Below are 27,304 nucleotides of genomic sequence, written 5' to 3'. Positions count from 1 at the left end.
TAATATAGTATTTCTGCTAAATTATAGTATTTCTACTATATTATATTTTTCTTTCTAAATATAGCATTTCTGCTATATAATTGTATTTCTGCTATGTTATAATATTTGTGCTAAACCAGAGTATTTGTGCTGAAACATAGTATTTCTGTCAAATTATAGTATTTCTGCTTTTTATTGTATTTCTGCTTTTTATAGGATTTGTGCTTAATAAAGTATTTGTGCTTAATATAGTATTTGTGCGCAGTAGCGGTTTTTGATACGGGCGACACGGGCTGTTGCCCGGGGCGGCATAACGGGCATCGGCAAAAAAAAATAAAAAATTGCTCGTACTCATGCTACCCCACATCAGCCAGCGCATATTGGGAATGTCATAGGCACCGATCGGTTTTCTATCGCTCATTTGCTGGGAGTAAGGACGCCCTCCGTTTGTGAGGTGCGCCTGCTGCTTGCGGCACAGGGAGGAGAGGGCGGGGCAGCGGGGGATTCTCTGGCTGGCTGGAGCGGCATCTAATAACCAACTCGCAAAATAATAATAATAAAAACAAAACAACAAACACGAAAATACCAGACATTATGATACAGACTTATAATTTGCGCCAATGTTTTTTCGAAATTCTATACGCGAAAAGTGAGCGCGAGAGCCCTCGGTATGCCTGCTCGCTGCTGAAGTCAAAGTAAACTTTATTGTCATCTCCGCCACATACAGTCCAGTATATAGAGAGACGAGATGACCAGTTACAGCAGTGCAAGTAAACAAACAATAAATATAAGAAGAGTAAGAAAATCAATAACATCAATAACAATTGAAAATTTATAATTTACAGTTTGATTATTTAAAGTCTTACACACAACCCATCGAAAGGGGAGGGGGGCCTGCTGCTTCCAAATAGAACACATTTCATTCATAATGTTGTAAATCCAAGCCCATTATGTATTCATGATTTGAATCCTGGGTTGTGTGAAATCCCAGAAATAAACCCTAGACAAAGTGAATCTGTGAACTAAGGTGTAGGTCTATTAGGTTATGTTGTGGCGATCCTCGAGTTGGGGGATTTGTGTTCATACTGGAGTGCAAAATTAAAACCAATGTAAGATGGACAAGAAAAGTTCAAAGCCATCAGGTCCTCAGTTTAGAAAAAATAGAAAAGAAGAGGAGGAGAAACAAGCAAAAGATGCAGGTAAGCAGATGTGTCATTGGATAATGGCAGGTCATCCTGAAACAATCAGGATCAGAATCAGAATACTTTATTAATAATGAATAATAATAATAATAATGGATTGGATTTATATAGCGCTTATCAAGGCACCCAAAGCGCTTTACAATGGCACTATTCATTCACTCTCGCATTAACACACTGGTGGAGGCAAGCTACGGTTGTAGCCACAGCTGCCCTGGGGTTATGTATGGTATGGTTCCGACAACAGTTTTATGTTAATGTATAATCCTTAATATGTTTTATATGTGTGTGTGTGTGTGTGGGGGGGGGGGGGTGGGGGGTGGGGGGGTGGAAGGAGGGCGCCAGAGGGAGTGTTCGCCCGGGGCGCCAAACAGGCTAGGACCGCCACTGTTTGTGCGTTTTATAGTATTTCTGCCTTTTATATTATTTGTGCTTAATATAGTATTTGTGCGTTTTATAGTATTTCTGCTTTTTATAGTATTCTGTCTGGTGAACTCTATCACCAGCTCTTTGGTGTTGGTGTTCAGGAGAAGAGCCTTCTAATAATATTTATTCAACTTATAGAATTAAAGTTCTGCTAGTTTTTTTCTGTAGCAAATAAATATTGTATAAAATATTTAACATTTTTAATGTTTACAATGCCCATTGTGTGTAATACTGTAATTTCCTACTACCCGTGAACGCCTCATCTTTTACCTGACTGGCTGACATCCGCCTCTCTGCACACTTTGTTGAGTCCGCTCTCGGTAAGTGCTGCTGTTCTGCTTCTCCTCTCCTCTCCTAAATGTCTATACTCTGTTTGCGCGATTTAACGAGTTCTTGTTGGTGATTTATAAAGCCAGCCGAGGTATAACTCATATTAAAGTAACACAATGGTTGCTTTTTAGTGGAGAATTGTCATTTTTGTATGTAAAAGCAGTGTTTGATGAGCTAACGCTAACAACCCAATGCTAACCCCTAGCGCTCTTATGAGCCCAGTGTGAAATGAAGATAATTCATTTGACTGTAAACCACGGTTATTGTGTTGTTTTATTAATTACATTTGGTGTGTTCCTGTTTTTCAGTCTGTTAAATAAGGTGCAGTTAGCTCTCTTCACAAATCAGTTGGTTAAAACAGCCTCATTCTTTAGGCTGTAACGTTTTTAACGAACCCTATAGATTCAGTTTCGGCTGTCGGCAAGATCAAAGGAGCCATTTTACCGCCTTTGACCGAACACGGGAGAAAAAGAGTCACCTTTGTCCAGGTCTTGTGGGTTAATTAAGAGAAAGGAGGGAGGGAGAAACTGACGATTAAACATAGGCTATGTCCCCACATACAGGGGTATTTTTGAAAACTGAGATTTTCCGTTTTCGTTTTAAAAAACAATCCCGTCCACACGTAAATGCAGAAATGAAGGAAAACGCTGCTGGCAACATGCCAAAGCAACAGATGGCGATATATTCCTAACCTGTAGAAATGTTGGCCAATCAGAAGTCTAGAAGCCTCGGTGGGAAATGGCAAACAAAGATGGGGCATAAAAGCAGAACCGAGTCATATGTGTGGGGGGACAGTAACTGTGTGTATATGTAAGCATTTAAACACTGCAGCGAGTACAATTAACAGTATTGTAGAAATGCATTTCACCGAAATAATAACGTGGCGCACAGTGTGACGTCAAAAAAAGGCGCTGCTGCGTTTTCTCCGTTTTCCTGTCCACACATAAATGCAAAAATGGAGTTTTCAAAAATATTCTGGCAAGCGTTTTTAGAAATCTCTGTTTTCAGTCACCGAAAACGCCGTTTAAGTGTGGACGAAAGGTGCAAACGCATAGAAAAATCTCCGTTTTCAAAAGTACCCGTGTACATGTGGACATAGCCCAAGAATAATAGGAACACCTAAACAGGAGACTTTAATTTGTAAGAACTGTTTAACAAAGGCTTGTTTGTGCCAACCTAAATCTGCAGCACAGTTTAAATTCTCACTTTGTGGAAAATTAATGAAATAAACATCAGCCCACCTTCACATAAATAAAATATGGCAGTATATTATTATTAGTATGGTACATAGATATTTATTTTAAAACTACAGCATATTTAATGATACTATGTGCAGTTGATAATATTTTAGGAAGTTGAATTTGAATGCAGACCACCTTAAACATTAAAGCCTTAAAAATATATCGTGCAGTTTTTCATGTATGAGTGTTATTGCAATCTTAAATGAGATGTAGACCAAAGAAAACAGAGGAGAGTTGTTGTTTGTATTCCAGCTGTAGTAAACAAAGAAGTTTAGTGAATCTTTTTGACAACAGAGAGTGATGCAGTATTGATGCTAATTTGAGTTTTCTGATCCTGTATTTTTGCTCGTTGTCTTTTGTTACACAGAGTGAAATAGAAGCTTGGTTTTGCCTGTGCTGGTAAGTAAACAGTGATTGTAACTGAAGCAATATGAAATTGGGATTGTGTAACATGTTTAGAAATTTACATACAATAGTTTGGCTTTTTGTGATATCTTGCCATTTGCTCAGTGACAAAAACACATTTAGGATTTATAAGCAGTAAAGCCCCCCCACTAGACCTCTGAGTGTCCCTAAAAATGTCCCTGAAGTTTAATAGGCCATTTATGTCTAATTTTAATTTTAAAGGCTTATCAAAGCATTTCTGTAGTAATTAATGTTTTTATTACACATGTTAAGGCCATTTGAGACTCTGCAATTAAATTTTGCCCTCTTTAGACTAAAATGAGTTCATTTTGTCTGAGGTACAGTGCTGGGAAAAGTCTTTCTTCCTTGCAGATTTATTTTGTTCATGCTTTTTTGTCACATGTTTCAAATCATCTAACAGGGATGATATGAATAAATACAAAAAAGCATTTTTAAAGTGATGATTTCACGTATGAAGCAGAGAAAACCAAACCAGAGCTATCTGTTCTAATGTGAGAACATGCTGGTCTCTAATACCCAGCTGTGGAAGCCCTGATACGAAGAACTACCATCAAGCATTTATAGTATCAAGTATCATTTGTGATTGTTGCATGCTTTGAAACTATGATGTTATCATTTGATCAAGTGTGCAGTGCGAGCAAATCATTGCTTGTGGTATCTGCTGTGTTATGTAATAGCACCAAAGTATTAGAGCTTTACGTTAATGAGGAATTTTTGTGGCTTACTGCAGATGGATAAAACGACACATCACTTTAGTAAAGACAGAAATCTTTAATAAGGTGCAGAAAGAGAAGATGGGGTGTTTATAGTAAAGCTGTTGTAAACAAAGAATTTAACAGATTCTTTTTCACTACAGATTGTGATGCAGTATTGACTCTGATGCTGATTTCAGTTGCCTGATTCTGTATTTTTGTTCTTTTGTTACACAGAGTGAAACAGAACTTCGGTTTTGCCTTTGCTGGTAAGTAAGCAGCAATTGTAACTGCAGTAATATGACATTGTCACTGTGTAACATGTTTAGCAGCTTACCTAACGTAGTTTGGTTTTTGTGACATTACCATTTACTGATGGGAAAAAACAAATGGTCAGAATTTATACCTTGTAGCAGCAAAGGCCCCACACATGACCTCTGACTGTCCCTGAAGTTTAACAGGCCATTTATGTCTGATTTTTATGTTTGAACACAAACAACTGTTTTTATACAGTTGTTATACAGTATATTTATACAGAACACGAACAACTGTTTTTATACAGTTGTTCGTGTTCTCCGTTTGTTTGTGGATTTACGTAGCAGACACAACTATGAACGCATTTTAGGTGAGTTAGTGTAAGTGGTAGCTTAAACACTTAAGAGCACCACAGTTGTTGATTTATATCTTCACTCATATTCTGCTTATGTATTACATTAAAGTCAGACCACTATAGAAGTATTTTTGCCTGAGTGAATAGAAGTGGTAGGTTAAACATTTAAGCAATAATAAAAAAAACTAAGAGAACCAGAGTTGTGAGTAGGCAATGTTGTGTATGTTAAAGCCTGTGTGTAATTTATATACACTAAGTTTAAATTAGTTTCTTAATAATTTGCTTGATACAATGTGTTTGAAAATTATATATAAAAGGGAAATATTGCAAAATACAAAAAGATTCCTGCCAACAGGTACAATGGAAGGACTTTTTATTATAATTTTTAAGAAATTTTAATTGCAAAAATGGTGTGCCACTGTTGTTACTATGACATGTCAAAATTTACATGTATTTTAGGATTTCAATATTCAGATCAGAACTAAAACCTGATGAGGTTTTCCGTTGATTATAATTTTTTTTGTTTGTTTGTTTGTTTTTAAATGGTATTCAACATTTTTCATCTGAAATGAGGTTAACAGTTGTGGTTTTTTTCACACTTTATTAAGCACTGACTTGTGATAGAAAATGATGGAGCTAAAAAGCCATAATCTGTACCAACAAATATTGCTGCCTCTTCTTTGCACTTCTGTAGTATGCATGCCTTTATTACACATGTTATTGCCATGTGAGACTCTGTAACTAAAGTTTGTCCTCTTTAGACTACAGTGAGTTCATAAAGGCTTGAAGAAATTGAGGATTTCACTAGTTATTTCACGTCACAGTAAATTGGATTGTGTGTGAAGAGGTTCAACAGTGTAAGTCATTAAACAGTGATCTGATGTGTTGTTTCCTTTCTCTAGGATACTGATCTGATCGTCTCAAGTCTGGTAAGTAAAGGTTTTGTCTGCGGTACAGTGCTGAGAAAGGTCTTTCTTCCTTGCAGATTTATTTTGTTTATGCTTTTTTCACATGTTTCAAATCATCTAACAAGGATGACCTGGATAAATACAAAAAGCAGTTTTAAAGTGATGATTTCATTTTTGAACCAGAACAACCTGGTCTAATGTAAAAACATGTTGGTCTCTAATACCCAGCTGTGGATGCCCTGATAGCAACAATTACCATCAAGCATTTACAGTAACTGGTAATGACTGGTTTACATCACTGGGGGATTTTGGTCCACTATAATTTCAGAATTGTCTTAATTAGATCCAAACAGGACAGGCAAAAAAAGAAAAGGAAAAAGTCGTAATTAAGGCCCAATATAGGGTTTTCAAGTCATACCAAGTATCTTAATTTCATTAAAGTCCAGACTGATTAGTTTACACCAAGAGTTTTGTTTCATTCATTCAATTGGACTTGCTTGTGTGCTTCAGATCAATTTCCTGCTGCAAATCCTAAGTGTGATTAAACTTAAGCTCAGGACCTGATGAGTTGATGGTCCTGAAGGTCCTGAAGTAGTAAAGGAACTCTGGGACATCACAGTAACAGCACCATGTTTGACTTTAATGCTGGTGTTTTTCTCTCACTATAGATGATTCAGTTTAGTGCAGTTAGTCAGCACAGCTCTTGGTTATCATCGAGATATTATTAGGCAACTTGTTTTTGCCTGTTCAGCTACAACATCTGTGAGGGTTTTTGTTTCTGGGGTCTCCAAATCCTTAGAAATCTCTTAGTAAACCTTTACAGAACTATATCTGTTTCACATTAGAGCAGCTCACGACTAGCAGTTTAGAGACAATTTCTGTATTCACATAGGGCAGGGGTCTCAAACTCCACTCTTCAAGGGCCAGTGTCCTGAAGCTTTTCCACGTGTCCCTGTTACAAAACACCTGAATAACATTTGTAGGTCATTAGTAAGAGTATAGAATTTGACTGTATGCTGAAGTGGCATCCCCTAAGACTACTAAAATTTAAGTAATTTAAGTGTTTGGAAAAATGTACTTCTAAAAGTACTTTCATTACATCATGTTCATTCACTCATGAGCTGCTATAAAATGAATCAAATGGCTGAATTACCACCTCAGCATGTAGTCAAGTTCTGTAGAGGTTTGCTAATGACCTACTAATGTTATTCAGGTGTGTTGCAACAGGGACACAGAAATGTTTCTGGACACCAGGCCTTAAGGACCAGAGTTTGAGACCACTGGTGGTAGGGCATTGTGGATTTCAAAAGCTTCTTCCCTTAAATCACTGCCTGAAAACTGCTTTTTGTAATTTGTCATAATGACTTGCAAAATATAGGTGGGATGAAAACATAAACATAAGAAATTTTATAGTGGCCTGATATTTTTATCAAGGCTGTTTTTTGAAAATAATCCTGGCCTAATTTACAAAAGATGAACTGTGTCTGAAAGTCATGTTTGTTTGTTTCTTTGTTTGTTTAAGAAATGTGGGAATCTCCAGCAAAGATCTTACATGCAACAGCTCAGATACAGCACTCATTTCTGTTCTTTTTATCATGAAATGATCTACAAAGAAATTATCATCATACTAAATTTTGCTAATTAGGCCTTAATATCAGCTATGATAAGTTTATCATAGATTTAGGGGAGTGCTTATTGCTGTGTGTCAAACATGCCCCAAATGTGACTGAAATATGTAGAAACTGCTGCGTAGAAACTAGCTGTCTCCAAATTTCTCATTTTGCCAAAATTCATACAGAGTAAATGGTTTACTTTTATGTTAATGGAACCCCAGATATTATGATATACTGTTGTCCCAAGCAAGTACACACAGACACAGGGATTTGAGAATTTTGGGGATTAAGGCACGTTTTATGTGGGATAAATGTAAGTTGAGTGGATCTGAAGTGTTTAAAGCAGGTGGCCTGAAACTGTCTGCTCTAACCTCAGTGTGTTGGTTTTGTTGGACCATATAATATTTACAGTAAGTGATTGTAGCAGCACATCTTGGTGTAAGTTTATAGACTTAGTTTATTGTTGTTAGTTTATTGTTTATTGTTGTAAAATACAGAACAATACACTCACTTTTTCAGTTCACTCCTCATCCACAAATCCATCAACTCTTCATGGGTTGATCAGTTTGAAATCTGCTTCATAAGCATGTCTCTTAGCACGTGCCAGGTCCTTGTACACACACCATAATGTTATGTTGAAGCACCGTAGAAATTACTCTGCGAGGGTCCTGACTATGGTAGCCATAATGCTCTGACAATACATCAAGCAGCGCAGCTTTGTAGCTTACAGAAGTCTTACTAAAATATTTGACAGAATTTTGAGCGCTGTGTACCACAGAAACCCCGTTCGAGGTCAGTAAGCATAACCAGAATCAATACACTAGGCACATTGTATATTTTTGAGAAAATGACAGGATTTTAGGTGTGCCATATAGTCTGAAGAATATGGTAAATCCAAGCATATTGGAAATACGACTAATTCCAGGCCTTTTGTGTCTTACAGGTGACCTGCTGCAGAAGATCCTCTCTCTCTATCATTATAAGCAATTCTGTCCATCCTATCACTCTCCCGACTCTATCTAATTTGACAGCCATTCTATCTTGTATCCCTCTATCTCTACTGCTCTATCTAATTTGACAGCCATTCTATCTTGTATCCCTCTATCCCTACTGCTCTATCTAATTTGACAGCCATTCCATCTTGTATCCCTCTATCTCTACTGCTCTATCTAATTTGAGAATCCCAGTTTTGAGAATCCAAGTTTTCAGAAATCCAAGTTACCAGTACTTGATCTATCTGTTACAGAATTCTGAGAGATCTCTGCTCTTACTGCTCCTTCTTTCCTGTCATTAAACTCTCACATTCAGTCATTTTGCTACAGTAGTAGAATTACAGTACAGTAGAACTTATAGTAGAAACTACTTACACAGCCCTACATTTGTCATTTTAATTTTGCATTAGACTTTGGAATTAACACTGCTAGTTTGGCTTACTTTGATCAATTATATAAAATATCACCTTTTTAAAAGTTTATTTGTAATAAGACAATCTGGTTATTTTGTAATACATACATTCAGATAAATAATAAATTAGATCCAAATACATTTTTCTAGTCTGTCTCATTGGCTATAACATTTGACTGCAAGTTTATAGTATTATTATTTAAGGACAAACCCATTTTGTCACTCAGTGTAAGTATTCAGTTAGTATTGTCATCGAGAAGCGCCTGAGGACCCAGACTTCCTGTTTCCTGACTGCTGCAGAACATCCAGCTGAAGAATCCTCATCGCCAGTCATCTTATCACCACACCACCAAAGCTCCATATATTTGATTTAAATTTTAGATATCTGAAAGATTTACATAAACTCCCTAAGAGCTAAGACTTTTATTATAGCCTGTTGATTTTTGAGATTTATTCTGCATATCATTTTACAGAAGTTGTATTTATTTACCAGTCTGGTTAAAAATATATAAGAAGTAAAATTATACCGTTTCTAAAAGAGCTACAATAAAACGGACCAAATTGTTTCCAGAGAACATTGAATTTCCTTTATTTTGAGTTTGGAGTACAAATCAGCTTTTTAACATCTGTTTATATATTCATAAAAAACATTTTAAAGTAGTATAATAGTACATTTCTCAGATTTAACAGTAACTTCAGGAGTTATACGTTTTTCTGTGTTTCAAGGTTGAGTTTTGTTTATATTTGTGTATAACCACATATAAGCTCCAGGTTGTACTTCAGCAAAATGCCAAGAAAAGGTCAAAGGTCGCAGTCCCAGAAGCTTAGACGTCAGAAGGAGAAAGAACAGGTGAATGTTTCTCAGAGCAGTGAGCAGGTAAAGGTGTGTGTTTCAACTTTTCCCAGCACAGAAGTGCAGAGCAGTGTTCAGACAGCCACAGTGTCTTATGCAGATGTGGTAAAGAGAGGTGTTCCCTCAGTGTCTGTCCCAGAGCCTGAAGTTATGCAGGTAATCCATATTGAACCCCAGGTAACTGTACAAACACAGCATGATGGTCCAGGACCGTCTCATGTAGAAGTTACAAACACTGAAAGTCATCCACGAGTGAGTAGTATCTGTGCATCCCGAAGCCAGGCCTCTCCTAAGTATGGAAAGTACCGGAATCAGCAATGCATGGCTAACAGTTTGATTTTCCTGTCATTCTTACACGAGGATGAATTCATTACCAGAGCAGATCTTAACCGTGTGTTGGACAAAGGCCATGCAGTGTACTCAGATGCCAGAAAGAGGTTTGTGAACAGCGTGTTTCTAGCCTGTGATGAGCTTCCCTCAGTGGTCACCAGCCGCAGACAAGAGTATCAAGTGGACATGTCTCAGTTTGCTCATTATGGCACATTCGATGGTACAGATCATCTTCCGAGCCTTGAACAGGGACTACAGTGTTTGGTTTCAGACATTCGTTACGCTTTGCTAGTCATGGGAGGAACAGTCATCGCAGTTTGCAGGCTGACTTCTGGTGAATATGCATATTTTGACCCTCACCCACGTAAGTCTACAGGAATGCCATTGTCGCTAAGTGTAAGTGGTGGAACTGCAGTTATGTTGAAATTCACACGTCTTAACGACATGATTGACAGGATCAAACGTTTGTATCGAATGTTTAGCATCGCACCAACCTGCACTTATGAGCTACAGCCCATCGAGTTTCACAGTGAAAACGCTGCTGACAAAAGAGATGCTAATCAAACCACCGAAAACAGACAAACAGCTACAAGTGCTCCAGGACCAGCTTTAAATGAACGTGTTCATGAATTAAAGTCCGAAATATACACTGAGCAGACACGGAAACCTGTGATTAAGAATTTAACCAGTGAAGTAATGTCACCCAGAGCTGATTCTTCAAATGAGACAGCTGCTCCTGGAAAAAACCATCATCCTTCTGATTATTTTGAAAAGGAAACCTCTGCATCTTCTGTGAGAGAAACTCCGGTAACACCAGATTCTGTTCCTCAGAATGATTCAAGCACTGCCTCCTGTTCAACTAAGATAACAGAGGAACTCTCAGATAAACTGCTGAAATATAGTAAACAGCAAAGGCAAAAAATGAGGAGAAGATTATTGACCCAACAAAAAGTACCACAACGAAAGGAAAATCAGAAGACGAAAGAAAGGCAGATGTACAGGTTTGATGAAAGCTTCAAGACAAAGAAAAAAAACTCAACTAGGAAGTCTAATGATCCTGATCACAGACAGAAAAGGAGTCTGTACAAAAATGAACTGTATAAATTAAATGCTACCTATAAGGAGAAACACAGAGAACATTTGAGAAAGATGTATAGAGAAAGTGCTAAAATTAGAGAGAGAAAAAGAGAACGTGTCATAAGGACATATAAAGACAATCCCCTATTCAGAGAAAAGCAGAAGGAACGTATAACAAGAACATATAGAGAGTCTCCCATATTCAGAGATAAGCAGAAGGAACGTATAACAAGAACGTATAGAGAGTCTCCCATATTCAGAGATAAGCAGAAAGAGCGTATAAGAAGAACATACAGAACTTGTGCTGGATTCAGAGAGAAACATAAAGCTTACATGAGGACATATGTATATAACCTATATAAAGAAAGCGAAGAATTTAAACAGAAAAAACTATCTTACATGACCAAGCGTTATGGAGAAGAGAAACAATTTCAGCAACAACACAAGGACAATATGAGAGAACGAATGAGAGTAAAATATTGGAACGTTTTTTCTTTCAGACAGATGCATAATGTCAGATGTGCAATGAACATAAAACGAAAATATCGCCAGATGCATCGACCAGCTGAAAGTTTACAGTGTCATCCAGATAACACTTTAATGAATGAGGCCATATCTCGTTTCAGATCAAATATTAAGTCAGCACCATCTTATGTTTGTACTGTTTGTCTAAAAGCTTCTTTTCCTAATCAGGTGAAAATCTGCAAAAGAGAAAATTACTCAAAACACCAAACTGTAGCTCAGCAGTGTCTAACTGGTAAATTTGTTCATGTGTGTGATGAAGCATGTAATGATCGCTGCAGCTTTCCTGTTGAGAGAAAAAAGGAGTATATCTGTCACACGTGTCACAGTTCCCTCAAAAGTGGATGCATGCCAAGACTTGCTGCTGTCAATGGTTTAGAACTGCAGGATATTCCAGCTGAACTGTGTGATCTCAACATTCTGGAGAGACATCTGATTGCCAAATGCATACCATTTGCTAAGATTATTCCACTTCCAAAGGGCAGACAAAGACTCATACGTGGTAATGTGGTGTGTGTACCATCTGAGGTCCAACAAACAGTTGAATGTTTACCCAGACTCAGAAGCCAATCACAGATAATGAGGGTGAAATTGAAAAGACGACTGTGCTACAAAGGCCATCAGCTGTTCCAGACTGTCACCTGGTCTAAACTCATTCAAGCCTTGTGTAAACTCAAACAGATTCACCCACAGTACACAGATATTGTTATCAGAGATGATGCATTGCTTTGTGATCCAACATTACCTGATGATGACAGCAGTGATGAAGCCAGCATGGGAAGTGATGATTATGATGAAGCTGATTTAATGGAAATCGACAAGTATGAAAAAGATGCCCTTTTGTGTGAAACCGAGTCTGAAAGTGACCAAGATATTAATATGCAATCCTGTGATGAACAACCAGAGGAAATCAATCCAGATGAACCAGAAAGTGATTTAAACAATGGAGGTTTTGCTCTAGAAAGTTGTCTGCAGCCTGTAGACATTTCGGAAGAGATTCTCTGTTTCAGTGATAACACATATTGTGTGGCTCCTGCAGAAAGAAACAATCCTGTTAGCTTCTTCAGAACTCCTCATTTGGAAGCCATGGCATTTCCTGTGCAGTTTCCTACTGGTCAGAGTACACTGGATGAAAAGAGACGTCTCAAGCTCACACCGAGTGCTTACTTCAAGTCAAGGCTTTTCAACATTGATGCAAGATTTGCTAAAGATACAAATTACCTGTTTTTCTCACAGTTTGTCACTGAAATACACTTGGCTAATTCCAGCATGACAATACAGCTAAGGAAAGGTAAAACTATGACCAAAGATGGACGCAAAATCACATCAGGAATGTTACAAAGTAAGACAGAAGTAGAGAAGCTGGTAAGAAATAAAGATGCAATCAGATTTATGCAGCCACTCAGAGGAACTCCAGCTTACTGGCAGAAAACTACCAGAGATTTATTCAGTATGGTTCGTCAAATAGGAACACCTCAGTTCTTTGTCACTTTCTCTGCTGCTGAGATGAGATGGCCTGAAGTGATTCAAGCAATAAAGAGACAGCAAGGTGAAGAGGTTGATTTTGAAGCCCTGGACTGGTCAGAAAAGTGTGAAATCCTAAGATCAAATCCAGTAACCACCATGCGAATGTTTGATAAGCGTGTTGAGGCTTTGTTCAGAGATTTGCTTTTTTCTCCTGCACAGCCCCTTGGTGAAATCATTGATTACTTTTACAGAGTTGAGTTCCAGCACAGAGGTAGTCCACATATACACATGTTGCTGTGGATTCGAGAAAAGGTAGAAGTAGATGTGGATGATGACCAAACTGTCTGTGACTTTGTGGACAGATACATCTCAGCTCAACTCCCTGATCCAGAGAAACAACCTGAACTGCACAAAAAAGTCAGTGAACTACAAAAGCACAGCAAAAACCACACAAAAACATGCTTTAAGAGTGTGAACTCTGGTTGTAGATTTGGGTTTCCAAAACCACCAGCCACAAGAACAATGATTGTGAGACAGGATGAGGATTCAGACACTGAAGCTGCAAAAGCCAAACTCAGACCTTTGATGAACCTGCTGAAGGAACCTGAAGCTGCTTCCCTCACCATAGAGCAGATTCTGTCACGATGCAACTTGACAATGAATGAGTATGAACAATGCCTCCAAGACATAAACAAGAAAACAGCTCTTATTCTGAAACGTGACCCAAAGGACTGTTGGATCAACAATTACAACCCTAACCTGCTTGAAGCCTGGAACTCTAATTTAGATGTCTCATTAATTTTGAATGCCTATTCATGTATAGAATACCTCTGTAAATATATAACGAAGAAAGAATCTGGCCTCTCTGAATACCTGAAGACAGTTCTTGATAACTCTGCAAAGAACACGGTCAATGAATGTGATGAAATGAGAGCTGTGATGCAGGCTTACTCAAAAAAGAGAGAAATCAGCGCACAGGAGTGTGTGACTCGAGTCTGTGGCCTAAAAATGAAAAAATGTTCCCGCAGTGTTGTATTTGTACCAACAGATGATAACCCAGTAAAAATGAGTCGCCCGATGAGCTACCTGGAAAGCACAACACACGACAGTTGTAATATTTGGATGACAAGTTTGAGTGATAAATACAAATGCAGACCTGAGACACCAGAATATGAGGAAATGTCACTGGCTGATTTTGCTGCCCTGTGCAGGTTGGTGAGTGGTCCAAATGAAGGAAAAGATGTGCTTCCTCTTCTAAACCAGCTTGGATTTGTACAAAGGCGAAAGAATGATAAACCAGCTATAATCAGGTATTACCACTGTTCACAGGAAAAAGATCCTGAGCAATATTATGGTCGACTGTTGAGACTTTACCTTCCACACAGATCAGAGCAGGAACTGAAACCACAAGGGTTCCAAACCTATCAGTCCTTCTACAACTCAGGTTGTGTACGACTTCCATGTTCAGACCACAGTGAGTCTGTGAAAAGGATAGTAAAGAGAAATAAAGACAAGTATGAGAAGAACTCTGAGGATATTGAGAGTGCACTGGAAGAGTTTGAACAAAATAGGGACGTTGTGATCGATGAATGGTGTAATCTTGCTCCTGAATCTGAAGTTGTGAGGCTGCAATGTGATGAGAATCTTCCTGAGAGACATGATGATGATGAGAACGAACAGGAGAACGTTCCCGACTACAGTCGTCAGTCTGATGCTGTAACAGAGATCAGAGCCATCAGAGAACAACCTGCAGTAGATCCAGCTGTGGTACGTGTAATGTATCAGAATCTGAACCAGAAGCAGGCCTGCGTGTTCTATGCCATAAGAGACTGGTGTATTCAGCGAGTTTGTGGTTTGAACCCAGATCCATTTTTCTTCTATATCAACGGTGGTGCAGGAACTGGAAAGTCACATCTGATTAAATGTATTCACTCTGAAGCATCAAAGATCCTGAGCAGACTGCCTGCTAATGCAGAAGAAGCTGACATATCAAATCCAACTGTTTTACTGGCGTCATTTACCGGTACAGCAGCTTTTTCTATCAATGGCTCTACATTACATTCTCTACTGAAACTACCCAGGAGTCTGAAACCACCCATTCAAGGACTTGGTAACCAACTGGATGAAGTCAGATCTGAGCTGATGAATGCTGAAATTATTGTTATTGATGAGATTTCAATGGTTTCAAAACCCCTTTTTGCTTATGTGGATGCAAGACTGAAACAAATCAAAGGCACTCAGAGACCTTTTGGTGGAATGTCAGTTTTAGCTGTTGGAGATTTTTACCAGCTGCCACCAGTGCGACAGTCTAAACCTCTCTGTGTTTATGATCCAGAACAGATTGACCTATGGCAGGAACATTTTCAGATGATCACTCTAACCGAGATCATGCGTCAGAAAGATGATGTTGCCTTTGCAGAGATGTTGAACAGGATTAGAGTGAAAGAAAAGACAGACCAGCTTTCTCAGTGCGACAGAGATTTGTTGTCACAGGCTGTGACTGCACCAGAAGAATGTCCAACTGAGGTCTTACACATTTATGCCACCAACAAGAATGTGGAATCCCATAACACAGATACCCTGAAGAAGCTTCATTCAAACATCATAATCATCACTGCAGACGATTTCCAGAAGGATAAACGTACAGGCAGAATGGCACGAAGAGACAAACCATTTACAGGTGGGCGAAATAATTTACCCGACACTCTGAACGTCGCTGAAGGAGCTCGAGTCATGCTGACCAGAAACTTGGACACACTAAACGGTTTAGTCAATGGTGCTTTTGGTATACTGGTAAAGGTGGTGAGATCTGAAAATGATGGACAAATAATTAAACTGGGCCTCAGAATGGACAACCGGCAGCCTGTAAGAAGCAACCGCAGTGCTAATGCAGCATCTGATGATCTGGTTTACATTGAGAGAGCAGAGGAGAGTCTGAAGTTTAAAGGAGCGGTACGCAGACAGTTTCCTGTAAAGCTAGCATTCGCCTGCACAATTCACAAAACTCAGGGTCTTACAACACAGACAGCTGTAGTTTCAATGAAGAACATTTTTGAACCAGGTATGGCTTATGTTGCTCTCAGCAGGGTGACGTCTCTCAGTGGATTGTATTTACAGGACTTGGATGAGAACAAGATTTACGCCAATCCCGAGGTAACTGCAGCGCTCCAAACCATGAGACAAGCCAGTGTTGAGGAAATGATGCCTCTTCTTCAGGTCAGAGAAACAGCCAGCAGACCTGACACTCTTACACTGATCCATCACAATACGGAGGGTTTGCCATCTCACATCAGTGACATAAAGAGTCATCATGAAATGTGTTTAGCAGATGTTTTGTGTCTCACTGAGTCTCACCTCCAAGGCTCCTTTGTTGCAGATAGTCTTCATTTGGACGGCTACACCATGTTCAAACGCAACAGACATGTGTCCTACACAAACTTTCCTCACATGGCCAGCAGAAGTGGTGGTGGAGTTGTTGTGTATTTGAGGAATCATTTTCAGGTTCAGGTAAAACAGTATCTGCATAATGTCACTGATCTTGAGTTTTTAGTGTTGAAGGTTCAGGCTCCATTCCCTGCGCTCATTGCTGTTGTGTACAGACCTCCAGACTACAGTTTGACACCATTCATGCAAAACCTGGTAAGTCTTTTAGATTCACTTGAAATAATGGACTGTCACCCAATAATTGTGTGTGGAGATTTTAATGAGAACCAGTTACAGAGTGGAAGAAAACAGATTCTGGAGCAGTTTCAGTCGAGAGGGTATTCACAGCTGATCACTTCTGCCACTACAGACAAGAACACCCTGCTTGACCTCATTTTCATTTCTCAGCCACAGCAGCGTCTCAATTCAGGTGTCCTGAGATCATATTACAGTTACCACAACCCTGTGTTTTGTGTCCTGTCCTTGAGCCAATCATGAAGTCGTCTGGTGAGTTTTGAAACAATTACAGATCATGTTTGTTACAGAGTTTACTGATTGTAGAGCCTGAAAAAGATTTTTCATTGAAAAAAGTGTCTTCCCTACTCTGTCTGTCAGAAGACCCTTTCTTATTGCAATGTTATTAATCATTTCACCAAATCATTGGCTGAACTTCATGCAGAGCAGGGAACATCTGCTATCATGCACCTCTGATCTGAAATGTGCTGCAACATTTATTAAACCAACATCATTTTTTTTATTCTCATGTTTTAAATGACTAAATCTTTTTATAAATGCAGGTATTTATTATGAGTCAGATGAATAAATACAGACAATTATATTTTCTTGATTATAGTAGATTTTGTAGAATCAAAAGTTTTTGTGATGAATGAGGTTTTGCTTATCATGTTTTACAGGTAAAAAAATGTAAAGGTTTTAAACTATCTTTAGGCTACCAGAGATGTCTATGATGATACATTATGTAGAGAAAAACATTTGTACAGCTTACAGCATGTGTATAAAAACTGATTTAGAAGTACATGGATAGTTTTCTGAATGTTCCCGACTACAGTTTAACACCACCCACCCAGCTCAGCCCCCAAGTGTCTATGTAATGCTGGTATGGTGTGTGAGTTTGACTTGGCCTTTATCCGGGTGGGTTTGGGTTTGGGTGGATAAAGGCCAAGTCAGAATTCTCTGAGCAGCTGGAAAAAGCTGCAAATAAACAAAGACATCAGAAAGTGTGGGCTTTAGGTGTAGCCCACGCTTTCTGATGCACTAATTAGACTTAGTAACCGAAACCCCATAACAGCATTACATAGAAACTTGGGGGCTGAGCTGGGTGGGTGGTGTTATAAGCACTTGTTTTGTAGATGTATTTTTTCAGACAGGGCACAGTCTCCTTTGTGGCAAAACCTTCAAACTTCACCATCCTCAGCTGAAACAACAAAATCTTAACACCATCTTCATGAACTGCTGAGCCAAACCTGATCCATCAGTGCTGGACTGCACAGATAACTACATGCCACACAGAGTCTGCTGTTTTATGAACTGCCATACCAGTGTGTCTTCAATGGAGAAGATGACACACCCATCACCTGACCTCCTGCCTGATCTGGAGACCATCATCATGCTGCCACACTACACACCTCTGAGACCATCAATTATGACTGATACTGAGGAAACTGTATTTCCTGTCAGAGATGCTCAGTGATCCTCAGAGCAGAGAGAGGTATGATTCTTTATCTTTGATAAAAAAAATGTCAGTGCTTTTAATTCAATTAATTTATTTAAATCCTGTTTATTGCATAAATAATTCCACACTCAAATGATTATACTTGTTGACACTTTTTGAGTTTTAATTCACATTATGGATTACAAATCTATGCTTTTTCTACTCTGTCTCTCTGTGCAGGTATTGCTGTCTTCTGAGTTCTTCAGTGTCCCAACTGAGACATTCAAACCTCATTGCAGAGCTCATGTCTTTCCTCACCATCATGTGAGTGTGAGATTGCTCTGGATTCTGGTTATGTGGCCTGCAGCACCTATAAGGTATTTCAATATTGTTCATTGTATAACTTATTTGTAGTTTTTAGGCCTTAACACAAATAAAATGTTCCTTTTTCTGTATTTTTTAGAACAAGCTCGTCCAGTGTGCCTGCATTCCAGCTTCTTAGACTCTACAAAAGTGGACAGAGTATAAGTGTTTGGCCACTCTTAGACACCGACTTCTGTCAACTCACTTCTACTGATCAGGCACCTCACTCCAGGAAGACAGAGGGCTGCAAGCCTGTCATCATTTCCAGTGTGGCTTTGTATTCTTGGGGTAGCATCAGATTTTTCCCACAAATATTCAAAGGTAACACTTGTTTTAAGCTTAGTTATTAAATCAAAAGTCTTCCCTTGTGTTATGTCTGTGAAGGTTCTCATGGTGTCCTTTGATGTAGTCTCTCTCTTCACTTGCATACCCACTACAGAGGCAGTGGAGACTGTCAGAAAATGACTACAAGAAGACAGCTCCTTGGAAGACAGGACCAACTTCACACCTGATCAGGTCTGCACACTGTTAGACCTCTGCCTCACCACTACATATTTCAAATACAATGAGGGTTTCTACAGACAAAAACATGGCTGCGCCATGGGCTCCCCCGTGTCACCTATTGTAGCCAACCTTTACATGGAGGAAGTGGAAAGGAAGGCTCTCGGCTCTTTTAAAGGAAGAGTACCCAGCCACTGGTACAGATATGTAGACGACACCTGAGTCAAAATCAAAACACAAGAAGTGGAATCCTTCACTGCGCACATTAACGCCATGGATAAAAACATCAAGTTCACCAGGGAAAACACAAAGGACGACTGTTTGCCTTTCCTGGACTGCGCTGTGCACATTGAAGAGAATGGCAACCTCAACATCGAAGTTTACCGGAAGCCCACACACACGGACCAGTACCTCCTCTTTGACTCCCATCACCCTCTGGAACACAAACTTGGAGTAATTAGGACCCTACCCCCCCGGGCAGAACATGTTCCCTCTAAGCCTGAAGGGAAAAAGAAGGAACACACACATGTAAAGGAAGCACTTAAAACATGTGGCTATCCTAATTGGGCGTTTATAAAGTCAGCAAAGATGCACAGAAAAGAACATCAGACACCAGCGAGGGAGGATAAGAAAGACAGACGCAACAACATTGTCATCCCCTATGTAGCCGGTGTATCAGAGAAACTCAGAAGAGTTCTCTCCAAATACGACATCCCAGTGTACTTCAGACCCAGTAACACACTCAGACAGAAACTGGTTCACCCGAAAGACAAAACTCCTAAACACAAACTTAACAATGTGGTGTACGCTGTACAGTGCAGCGAGGAATGCCCAGACCTCTACATTGGAGAGACCAAACAGCCACTTCACAAGCGCATGGCACAACATAGAAGAGCCACCTCCACAGGACAAGACTCAGCTGTCCATCTGCATCTAAAGGTCAAAGGTCACTCTTTCGAGGATGCCAGTGTTCACATTTTGGACAGAGAGGACAGATGGTTTGAAAGAGGAGTGAAAGAAGCCATTTACGTCCACTGTGAGCGACCATCTTTGAACAGAGGCGGTGGTTTACGACACCAACTGTCTACCATCTATAATCCAGTTTTGAGATCCCTTCCCAGACACCTTAACGCCCACTCACATCCTGGGCCATGTGACCTCAGGAAATCACATGATAGGGTGGGGCCAGGTTTCACAATAAGGTCACCCGAAACCCTGGCTGATTGGGACCCATACCCACTTTCACACCTTGGCTCATGTGATTAGGTAGAGGATCATCAGGGGGTCCTTTGTCCCTTTTTGGAGGGAAACTCTCACTGGGTTTAAATCTGGGACTCTCCACCATTGACCCTTAGAACTGAAGAAGCTTCTCGGATGAAGGTGAAACATCTTCAAGCAACTCAAAGAAGTCCAGACGCTTTTCTTTCCAAGCTCATTAGACTTCCCTTGTGTTAATTACATTTTATTTGTTGTTGTTTTCTTTTAGATTTATATGCAGTGATTGGATGTGGTGGAGCTTTGTTAACTGTGTGGAAAACATCTGTTTGTGATGATATTTACAATGAGGCTTTAAGGTGACAGTTTCCATGTTATTTATTTATGGTTAACATTCCTCTGTGACAGCAAATACTAAACTGGTCCAAGTAACCAGCATATCATTGGTCAAAGGCAAAAAGGACCACATGTCACACTAGCAATGAATTTTTGACTGTGTTTGTGTTAGTATAGAGTAGGTCTAACAGTGGTTTTCCACATCTGCTCTAATATATATAGATAATGGGTCAGAAATATAAAGTCATTTTGAAAAGTTCATAAAGGTCACATATGTTCCTCTTTATCATTTTATATCAGGTCACACTGCTGACTTGAGTTTTGATCAGAGTAGAACCATAACATTCATGCTAATGGTTCTACTGTTTACAATTACTTTATGATGGATTTCACCCTGGTCACAGCACTATGTGAAAAGCTGTTAGAGGTAAAGTTAAGCCAATTAATACCTCATCATAAGTCACTCTCTAACGCAGGGTAGTGATTATTTTTCACTGTAATTTATTCCACAACAATGTTCTTTATTTGATTCTTTAAATATGCATATCGATTGTTCAGCTGTGTGACTCTCCACACCTGAAATATATCACAATGTGGGCTTCATTTCGACAGTATTTTGTAGATTGGTACCATATTTATCATCAAATCATCTTGTGCATTTATTACCTAAATGTTGTTTGTGGGTTTTTTTGTTTGTTTGTTTGTTTGTTTGTTTTGCAATTTTTACATTTCACCAGCTGTGTAAACTCTGCAATTTTACCTTGGTTTTGTTCCACATCATTTTATCTACTGCCTGGTATTCCTGTCTTCCTTCTCTCACCCCAACCGGTCGCAGCAGATGGCCGCCCCTCCCTGAGCCTGGTTCTGTTGGAGGTTTCTTCCTGTTAAAAGGGAGTTTTTCCTTCCCACTGTCGCCAAAGTGCTTGCTCATAGGGGGTCATATGATTGTTGGGTTTTTCTCTGTATCTATGAAGTGCCTTAAGGCGACTTTTGTTGTGATTTGGCACTATATAAATAAAATTGAATTGAATTGAATTGAATTGGTTTTCTTCCTTTTCTAATGTTTCTGGTAATTTTTCACAGTTAAACAAGTAACTTTTAGGTTACTTCAGCGTTTTCAGCTGTTATCTGTTGACAGTTTTGCCTAATTATTACATTTCTGCAAAATTATAGCAGTTCTGGTAAGTTGTAATATTTCTGCCAAGTTATTAATTTTCTACTATATTATATAATTTCTGCAAAGTTATGTTATTCTAAATTAATACATTTCTGCTAAGTTGTAGCTTCTGGTAAACTACAATATTTCTGCTGAATTGTTATGTTTCTTCTAAGTTATTGCATTTCTGCTAAGTTATTACATTTTTGTTAACTTGATGTTGTTCTGCAAAGTTATAAAAATTTCAACAACTTTTTAAACACTGACTTTGATTTCTTCAGCTTCTTCAGCTATTTTCAACTATTTTCAGCAGACAGCTTCAGCTTTACAGCATCCACACTGCATTTTCGCAGGAAATGCAAATTTTTCTAGTTGTGTGGATGCCTGAAAGGGCATCCACACTATTGAGATCCTGTTTCTCTTTCTTCTTTATTCTACTTTATTCTAGTTGCTTCCGTACGTTTTTTGGCGCTTAACTACTCCCTCAGTTTTCAACCGATTTTCTCAGTTCAAACTCTAAACTGTTCTGCTCTTTCTGCTAATGTGTGCTATATCTTTTGGTGTTTATTACTATTATACTTTTTAAAATATTACACTTTTTTCCTTTAATTTGTCCCATTGAAATGAATGGAAAACTTCTACAATTCTGCTAAAACTTGCGTGTTTTTAAAACTTAACTACTTCCTCATACTTTCACGTAGAAACTCCATTCAAACTTTAAAACGTTCTCAAATGATTGGGCTATTCCTGTGTGATTCAGCTTTTTCATATCTGTTACCGTTTTCATTTAATGCCTCTTTAAGTTTTCAGTTGCAGCTTTGTGATTTTTCAGAAAATACATGCGTTGCTATGGTTGCTATGCAATTAACTCAGAGTGAGCACTGGTGCGTTCTGAATTTTCTCTTCATGTCTGAACAACTTCTTGCTACTCGCTCAATTTCCACTCATCCCCCACAAATTATACATCAAAACGTAGGTATTTTTGCTGGCTTTAAGACAATGTTACTATAATTATCCTGCGAGTTACGTTTTTTTCACAATTTGCCTCGAAGTGACACGAAGTCTAAAAACTCCCCATTCAAAGTCTATGGGGAGGTTGTGAAACTCAGAGCTGAAATACTGAAACTGAAGGCATTTTCAAATCGTCATATCTCCTTAACGAAGCAAAGTTAAGACATGAGGCTTGTGCCAATTCATCTTCAGACACTGCTGACACTCACGGTCGAAGCAGTTTTTACAGTCATCTTACCGTTGAGCCATGAATTACGTTTGTTTGAGGAGTGGAAATCTGTCCTCCTCTCAGTTTTCAAACTCCGAAAATGAAGCCGTTTCTTCTCTCGTCATATCTCCGCGACGGAAGTACAAAGAGCTATGTAAATCGCAGTCAAAGTTCACCAAAGTCCGCTGATTCACCCAGTGCAAGAATTATGTTTCTAGTCCACCTAGTTCTTGAGTTACACGACGTTTTGTAACTCCAAAAAACGGCGTTTTTCGCCTCTTACCGCGATCTAATTCTGACTGCTCATCAACCTGTTTTCCAGGCTCCCGCTCTCTTTGCCAGTGGCGCAGTTGGTAATGACACGGGTTTGAAGCCCAAAGGTCGTGTGTTCAATTCCACCTTATCCACATTTTTTTTTCACTACAAATTAATACACTATCACAGACCAGTAATTCATATTGATCATTTGTTACAATTCTGCAAAGTTTTATGATTTTGGCAGCTTTCCTAATATGGACCTCAGATTCTTGTTAACGCTCCATGGCAGAAATACATACAAGTACACAGCCTGATAAAGCAGACAGAAGAAATACCTCTGATTGGTTCAGCATTTTCACCTCCTATCAGCACAAATCTCAGCTGTTTTCAGAAAAAACTCTTTTGAGCAGAAATTCTGCTGATTCATCTCTTTTCAGTGCAGAATTTCTGCTTCTTTCCATCCTTTCTGCAGAAATTCTGCTCATTCAACTCTTTTCAGCAAAATTTTCAGCCTTTTCACCTCTTATCAGCACAAATCTCAGCTGTTTTCAGAAAAAACTCTTTTGAGCACAAATTCTGCTGATTCATCTCTTTTGAGCAGAAATTCTGCGCATTCACCTCATTGCCATCATTCAGCCTTTTCACCTCTTATCAGCACAAATCTCAGTTGTTTTCACAAAAAACTCTTTTGAGCAGAAATTCTGCTAATTCATCTCTTTTCAGTGCAACTTTCTGCTTCTTTACTTCTTTTCAGCAGAAATTCTGCTGATTCACCTCTTTTCAGCAGAATTTTAAATTTTTTCACCACTTTTCAGCACAAATCCCAGCTCTTTCAGCTGTTTTCAGCAAAAACCTCATTTCAGCAGAATTCTGCTCATTCACCTCTTTTCAGCAGAATTTTCACCTCTTTTCAGCCCAAATTCTGCTTATTCACCTCTTCTGCAAAATTTTCAGCCTTTTCACCTCTTTTCAGCACAAATCTCAGCTGTTTTCACAAAAAACTCTTTTGAGCAGAAATTCTGCTGATTCATCTCTTTTCAGCGCAACTTTCTGCTTCTTTACCTCTTTTCAGCAGAAATTCTGGTTATTCACCTCTTTTCAGCAGAATTTTAAATTTTTTCAACACTTTTCAGCACAAATCCCAGCTTTTTCAGCTGTCTTCAGCAAAAACCTCTTTTGAGCAGAAATTATGCTGATTCATCTCTTTTCTGAAAAAAAATCATCCTTTTCACCTCTTATCAGCACAATTCTCAGCCATTCTGCTCATTTCAGCAAAAGTGACAGTTTCTCCACCTCTTCTTTGCGAGAATGACTTTGGCTCAGTGAGATGAATAGCCGCTTTGAGACCAGGAGGGCCAGGTTCAAATCCTGCTCACGGCAGCCTTTTTTTTTTTTTTCACCACTTTTCAGCAAAAATTTCTCCGTCTTTACCCCTTTCAGTAGAATTTTTTGCTTTTCACCACTTTTCAACAAAATTTTCTGCTTCTTCACCTATTTTCAGCAGAATTTTACATTTCTTCACCGCCATGCAACTTTTTGCAACTTTTCAACTTTTTCAGCTTTTTTCACCAGACATCTTCAGCGTTAAGGCATCCACACAGCATTTTCGCAGGAAATGCAAATTTTTCTAGTTATTATTATTATTCTTGGGACTTCCGTACGCTTTTCGCCGTTGAACTACTTCCACAATTTTTGTGCTATTTTCACCGTTCAAATTTTAAACTATTCTGCTATTTTTGCTCTTTTGTGCTATATCTTTTGGTATTTTTTGCTATTATACTTTTTAAAATATTAAGCTTTTTTCCTTTAATTTGTCCCATTGAAATGAATGGGAACCTTCCGCAATTCTGCTAAAACTTGCTTGTTTTTGAAACTTAACTACTTCCTCATATTTTCACTTAGAACAACCATTCAAACTTTAAAATGTTGTCAAATTATTAGGCTATTCAGCTATAAATCAGCTTTTTCAAATCTTTTACCGTTTTACTTTTATCCCACTTAAAGTTTTGAGTTTCATCTTTGTGATTTTCCACAAAATACATGGGTTGTTATGGTTGCTATGCAGTTGGTTCTAAGTGAGGCACTGTAAGTTTCGCAGTCTTCTCTTCATGTCCGAACAACTTCTTGCTACTTGCTCAATTTTCACTCAACTTCCACAAATTATACATCAAAACGTAGGTATTTTTGCTGGCTTTCAGAAAATGTCATTATCATTGTTGTGGACTTTATAGAATTTTGGCAAATCTCCTCAGACCAACACAAAGTCGGAAAACTCTCCATAGAAAGTCAATGGAGAGTTTGTTCAAAATCACCGCTTGATTTCTGTAATGAGAGGCATATTCGAATCGTCATATCTCCTTAACGAAGCGACGTTAAGACATGAGGCTTGTCCCGATATATCTTCAGACACTCCTGACGCTCACAAATCAAGAATTTTTTTCTTACCTATTACCATTTGGCCATGAATTACGTTTGTTTGAGGGTAGGAAATCCGTCCTTCGCTCAGATTTCTTCAGCTTTCAAACTCTTGAAATGAACCACTTTTTTCTCTCGTCATATCTTTTTGATAGATTTCCACAGAGACCTGAAAATTTCCATGCCTGTTCACCAAAGCCTGCTGTCTCTTACGGTGAAAGAATGATATCAATACTCCAAATAGATTTAGAGTTAGAAAGCGTTGTTTGAGGGCAAGTCAAGGCAGTTTTCGCTTCGCCTCTATTCAGTTATGGTGCATTACAAGTCAAATATCTTTAATAATTCATATTTTAATGATAAATTGTCAACACTTGAAGATTCCCCCATCTCTGCTGAACAAAACGGTGTAAGAATGGCCGTTCTAGCCCCTACGGTTAGGAAATTATGGTCATTTGTTTGAGTTTAGTCCTCACTATGAGAAATAGACTGCAAAATTCCTGCCTCTCTGCTGTGTGTGTGTAAAAACGGCTGCACCTGTTTTGGCGGGAAAAAGTACACAGCCTCTCTGATTGGTAGATTCAAATTCAGCAGCTCCCAGGCTGCTTGACTGACCTACAAAGTTGCTTCTCTCTCCCTCTGTGTGTGTGTTTGTGTGTGTATTTCTGCTTTTTATAGTATTTCTGCTAAATTATAGTATTTCTGCTTTTTATAGTATTTCTGCTTTTTATAGTATTTCTACTTTTTATAGGATTTCTGCTTAATATAGTATTTCTGCTCAATTATAGTATTTCTGCTCAATTATAGTATTTCTGCTTTTTATAGTATTTCTGCTTAATATAGTATTTCTACTAAATTATAGTATTTCTGCTAAATTATAGTATTTCTGCTTTTTATAGTATTTCTGCTTAATATAGTATTTCTGCTAAATTATAGTATTTCTGCTTTTTATAGTATTTCTGCTTAATATAGTATTTCTGCTAAATTATAGTATTTCTGCTTTTTATAGGATTTCTGCTTAATATAATAAGTCTGTTTAATATAGGATTTCTGCTAAATTATACTATTTCTGCTTTTTATAGGATTTGTGCTTAATATAGGATTTCTGCTCAATTATAGTATTTCTGCTAATTATAGTATTTCTGCTTTTTATAGTATTTCTGCTTAATATAGTATTTCTGCTAAATTATAGTATTTCTGCTTTTTATAGGATTTGTGCTTAATATAGGATTTCTGCTTAATATAATAAGTCTGCTTAATATAGGATTTCTGCTAAATTATACTATTTCTGCTTTTTATAGGATTTGTGCTTAAAATAGGATTTCTGCTTAATATAGTATGTCTGCTTAATATAGGATTTCTGCTGAATTATAGTATTTCTGCTCAATTATAGTATTCCTGCTTTTTATAGTATTTCTGCTTAATATAGTATTTCTGCTAAATTATAGTATTTCTGCTTTTTATAGTATTTCTGCTTAATATAGTATTTCAGCTAAATTATAGTATTTCTACTTTTTATAGGATTTGTGCTTAATTTAGGATTTCTGCTTAATATAATAAGTCTGCTTAATATAGGATTTCTTCTAAAATATACTATTTCTGCTTTTTATAGGTTTTGTGCTTATTATAGTATTTGTGCTTAATATAGTATCTCTGCTTAATTATAGTATTT

At 38.2% G+C, this 27,304-nt stretch overlaps 2 long non-coding RNA genes across 2 annotated transcripts; both read left to right on the top strand.

Moving 5' to 3' along the window:
- The first annotated feature begins 1,880 nt into the window (after positions 1 to 1,880).
- On the top strand, positions 1,881 to 9,423 carry LOC148100164 (uncharacterized). Its single transcript, XR_015719806.1, has 5 exons — positions 1,881 to 1,924; positions 3,543 to 3,574; positions 4,531 to 4,562; positions 5,806 to 5,832; positions 8,368 to 9,423. It is a non-coding gene; the product is annotated as an uncharacterized LOC148100164 (long non-coding RNA).
- Positions 9,424 to 17,887: 8,464 nt separating this feature from the next.
- On the top strand, positions 17,888 to 18,710 carry LOC148100163 (uncharacterized). Its single transcript, XR_015719805.1, has 3 exons — positions 17,888 to 18,229; positions 18,413 to 18,549; positions 18,636 to 18,710. It is a non-coding gene; the product is annotated as an uncharacterized LOC148100163 (long non-coding RNA).
- The last annotated feature ends 8,594 nt before the right edge of the window (positions 18,711 to 27,304 follow it).

Source organism: Neolamprologus brichardi, chromosome 12, assembly GCF_056152115.1.
Source record: "Neolamprologus brichardi isolate AB-2024 chromosome 12, ASM5615211v1, whole genome shotgun sequence".
NCBI lineage: Eukaryota > Metazoa > Chordata > Actinopteri > Cichliformes > Cichlidae > Neolamprologus > Neolamprologus brichardi.
The sequence above is the reverse complement of the archived record's forward strand: the minus strand, read 5'-3'. Positions and strand labels throughout refer to the sequence as shown.